The 4861-nt window shown below is 44.0% G+C and overlaps 1 long non-coding RNA gene across 1 annotated transcript; it reads right to left on the bottom strand.

Moving 5' to 3' along the window:
* Positions 1–1020: 1020 nt before the first annotated feature.
* LOC112077421 (uncharacterized) lies at positions 1021–2061 on the bottom strand. Its single transcript, XR_002895415.2, has 2 exons — positions 1539–2061; positions 1021–1376 (listed from the first exon to the last, which is right to left on the bottom strand). It is a non-coding gene; the product is annotated as an uncharacterized lncRNA (long non-coding RNA).
* Positions 2062–4861: the final 2800 nt, after the last annotated feature.

Here is a 4861-nt window from a genome sequence, read left to right as displayed (position 1 = left end):
CAATCACCAGGACAGAAACAGTCACCAGACCAATGGACAACCAATCACCAGGACAGAGAAACAGTCACCAGACCAATGGACAACCAATCACCAGGGTCAGAAACAGCAGCAAGTCCAACATTGAGTCAAATGGGGGAACCAAGTGTTCAAAACGGAGACTTGTTTTAGATCTGTAAACAGCTACATCCAATGGATAGTTTCATCACCATCAGATGTGATTCATCTGGATTGATTTGTAAAAATTACACTTAAAATGTTCCCTCTTTTAAAAAATGTCCCCGTATTTTCAACTTGTGAAATTGGGATGAATTGACTAGGGTTCCGGTCAACTGTATTACCATAGAACAAATGACAACATGGATTCCCGTTCCAGATTGTTTTGGAATGATAGGGTCAGAAACTCTGGCATAGATTGTGTAATATATACGATAGAAGACAGTGCTTGACTTGGACGGAAATAGGTACCGGGACTCATTTTGTGTTTCAGTTTTGTTTATATTTAGGTGTAGGAGCTCCACAATACTTTTGAGATAATATTCTATAAGACGAACAGGAGCTGAAGCAGTAGGGCATTTTGCTGCTCTTTAATTATTTGTTATTCTTATCTCTTACCAAACAACAACAAAAAGTATTTTCTTAAAACTGCATTGTTGGTTATTAAAAGGGCTTGTAAAGTCAGCATTTCACTGTAATGTCTACCTACACCTGTTGTACTCGGCGCATGTGACAAATACAATTTGATTTGAAGTGCCGGTAATCAGCGTCTGAGCTCTTGCCCAAGTCAAACACTAGCGACAGAAAATATACTTACTTGAATGAACTTTGGGCCGGTTTATGGTTTTGGGACATCGGGCCCTGGAATTGATTGGGTTGGAATGGGTTCCGTTCCATACGTTCTAGATTTGCTAAACTTTTGCAGTTGTAATTTACCAATCTTGGACAGCCCAGGGACCAGCCATTGGTTATGTCAGCACTCATGGGCGTGATTATTTTTGAATAATTAATACAAGGCATCATGGGTAATTTTAAAAGTGGGTTTTATTTAGTCACCATGACTGGAAACAGTCCAAGGGCTCTCTAGTATGTCAATTCGCATACAACTTTAAGGCTGTGTAGTCCTTAAATTAATACAACATGGTAAAAAAAAAAACACTACTAAAGTCTTAATTGGTCAAATCCAGGCACTATGACAACCAGATAAAACTGTTTCACGTACAACTGTCTGTCCATCAAACCAGAGAAAGAAATAATAAACTTGACTCTAATATCTTTGCTTGTTAAAGTCGATTGAGCAGTTTGCATGCGGGGGCAGAGAGAAGTGTCACACGCCGCGGCTTGTCTAGTTGCTGCTGTAAATTCACACGCACCACCGTCACCTAAAGACAAAAAACAGACAGGACGAAGCGATAAAGTTATTCTGACTCTCTACACTCGTCAAAAAAACCTCAAAGTGGAAGTGAGCCGATACAAGGTAAGAAACGACTTGTTTTGTTTCGTCAAAGACCACAGCGCTGCTCGTCTTGTCATTATAAACTCACAAACCACAGTAGTTTTGATGATAATAGCAGAAGCCCCGTCTGGAGAACCCATAAAAGGGGAAATGCTTCGCCCGGTACGGATGCTTCGAAAGCGGCGTGAAATCATAGGAAAGCTGGGTGTTCCAACCGGCCTCGGGTCTCCTGTGATGCTTCTGTGGCGCTTTACTTTCACGAATTCATAAACTCACTCAAAATGTTTTATTTTAATAGGCTACTAATTCCAGCGTCTTATCGAGACGGTGTGGCGTCTCTGGCAGACTGAATAAGTCCGATTGATTTATAGTAGCTTGTCTGCCTGGCCCAAATCCTACTGAACGCTTCGCTGTGCCATATATCCTCATGGTGTGCATATCTTCTGCTACGCGAACTTGCATAATGTTTATTTGTTTTTAATGATATGTTTTGCTATGATGACGTTGAGCATTAACTCATGCCGCGTTTAAAACCACTGTGAGGTCAGAACTCGGGAAATCTTCGACTAACAGAATTCGGTGCGTTCAAGACAACCGGGAAAAAAACGAGCACCAACTCCCTCTCTTCTCAGAGCTGAGTAAATTATTGAAGACTGCTCTTTATTTGGCTGTTAACGACTCTCTCTCTCCAACCATTAGTGTGTGTGTGTGCTGTACGAATTCCTTCGAATCATGAGAGAGAGCGACAGAGAGGGGTAGAAGAGAGACACCGAAAGCTTACAACACACACACACACACACACACACACACACACACACACACACACACACACCACTCACACACTTGGATCTGGCTGACACTGATTTCCCTAGTCACCACACAACCGATCACGGAAATCTCCCGGGGTGCATATTGTGGTATTCCAATTGCTGTGACTTTTCTAGTTCCTAAAGGGAGAAAGAGAGGAGAGAGAACAGGTGGTGAGGTGAATTGAGTTGTCCATTGGTCTTAGGTTCTGGTGAAAGCTTATTTCATGTATATTTGTGCCTTTGCCGGTGCGTGCACAAGATTTTGAGAGCATTGTTTCGCATTCTCTCTGGAGGTTCTCAGGATTACCTCTGATACACAACTCACAGGAGATCTGGAGATGGAAGAGAGTGTGGTTTCTGGACCCTGGTGATTGTGTTGTTGTGTTTGTCCAATCTGGTTGTGTGTGCAGTGCCTTGTGTGTTGTGTGTGAGTTCTGTTAGTCCTGTGCCCTTGGTATGTGTTGTCCAATTGCTGTGACTGTTTCTGCCTCGTTGATTGGTTGTCCATTTAGTCTGCTGACTGTTTCTGATCCTGGCTGATTAAATGTGTTGTCCATTGGTTCTGACTGACGTCTGTCACTGTGTGTCTGTCCTGGTGATTGGTTGTCCATTGGTCTGGTGACTGTTTCTGTCCTGGTGATTGGTTGTCCATTGGTCTGGTGACTGTTTCTGTCCTGGTGATTGGTTGTCCATTGGTCTGGTGACTGTTTTCTGCCTGGTGATTGGTTGTCCATGTCGTGGTGGACTGTTTCTTGTCCTGGTGATTGGTTTGCCATTGGTCTGGGTGACTGTTTCTGACCCTGGTGATTGGTTGTCCATTGGTCTGTGACTGTTGTCTCTGTCCTTGGGATTGGTTGTCCATTGGTCTGGTGACTTGTGTTTCTTGTGCCTGGGTGATTGGTTTGTCCATTTGGTCTTGTGACTGTTTCTGTCCTGGTGATTGGTTGTGTCCATTGGTCTGGTGACTGTTTCTGACCCTGGTGATTGGTTGGCCATTGGTCTGGTGACTGTTTCTGTCCTGTGGTGATTGTGTTGTCCATTGGTCTGGTGACTGTTTCTGTCCGGGTGATGTGATTGGTCTCAACTAGATCTGTATTTCATCCAGACATGCGTCTGCAACCAATGCGAAGAAGGATGACACCATCACATTCATCAAATAGCTGTTTTTTGGATTGGCGTGTATGCGGCCCTGGATCTTGAATCTAGGGCGTGATCGTGAGTGTTTCTAGGATTCCATACTCGCGAGACCAGTCCCCTGAATGGCACCCTAGTAGGCCGGTTAAGTAGTAGCTGCACTATATGGAACTGCAAACTGGTTGAAAGTAGTGCACTATGTAAGGAAATAGCGATTTGCCATCAGGACGTGTTTTTGAGCATTACCAGTCCATTCATTGTGCTGAGTGTTGTTTCCAAGACTTTAAGGCCCGTATCGATTCAGGTCCGAGTCCATCGGTTACAGACAGTGCCAGCCTTTAATGACATTATAAAAAAAACCGCCTCTAGTCCATCCCAGGCCTTATACACCAAGTCTAAACGGTAGCAAACAATACGCGCTTTAGTGCGATATCTCCACCACTCCACCCACACTCCACTTGCCACTTACAGTGAGTCAATGGGGGAACCAAGGATGTGTTCAAACAAACGGGGAGAGCTTGTGTTTAGATAACTGTAAACAGCTACATACCAGTGGGAATGGGATAGTTTCATCACCATTAGATCTGTGTTAATGAATGTGTATAAATTATGATTATTGATATTCTCGGGCTTTCCATGACAGCAGAGTCTGGAGTCGTCGAGACGGATATCTATTGCGACTAAAACAAGCGACTATTGTTATCTAGACCAGAAACACCACGCTGTTGAAATTCGTGGCGGTTGTTAGTTTTTTAACTCTACATCAGTGTCACCTCCTTCTGTCGCCTCTCTACTCTTCGTACTCATACGGCATTCTGTCTTTTTTTTCCACTTATCCGTGGCCCCCCCTACCCCCGTTTCATCTCAATTCCCCCCCACGACACGAGGAAGACGGAACATTGCTGTCCTCTCTCTGGTCTGTCTGATGAAGGTAACAGATGTATGATGACATTTGACATTACGGGACAAAGGACGACAGAAGCAATTGAGATGCCCAAAGATATTTGACCTCCAGCGTCTTTCCTGTGGACTAATAGTGGTTCTTAGTTGATGTACCCTTCTGCCACTAAACCCTCTGTCCCTGCGGTTGTGCGTGTATAACTCCCCCCGTCTGTACCCTCCCCTAGCCATCAGAATGATTCACTTTTCTGGTCTGAAGACACGTTTATTATGTGCATAGTAACGAAGAAGTTTCTTACCTGGATAGGTAGTATTTCGGAATTTGTAGTTAGTAGTAAGTGGTAGTTGGGATAATCCGCCAATGTACATCTGGTCGACATAATACATTCAGGAAGGTCTCTGAACGGAGCTAGCCATAGTGTGTTAATACTAATAAACAGGTCTGTATTAGGAGACGGCTGAAAGACCCTAAGTTACCGCCTCTGGGTACAATGGAGCTGATAACCAGGATCTAGAAGGAGACAGGGGCTCAGTGTATTGCTGTACATATAACAGGTCTGATGAGACG

Source organism: Salvelinus sp. IW2-2015, unplaced genomic scaffold (assembly GCF_002910315.2).
Source record: "Salvelinus sp. IW2-2015 unplaced genomic scaffold, ASM291031v2 Un_scaffold4548, whole genome shotgun sequence".
NCBI lineage: Eukaryota > Metazoa > Chordata > Actinopteri > Salmoniformes > Salmonidae > Salvelinus > Salvelinus sp. IW2-2015.
Note: the sequence above shows the minus strand (reverse complement) of the source record. Positions and strands in the feature narration are given on the sequence as shown.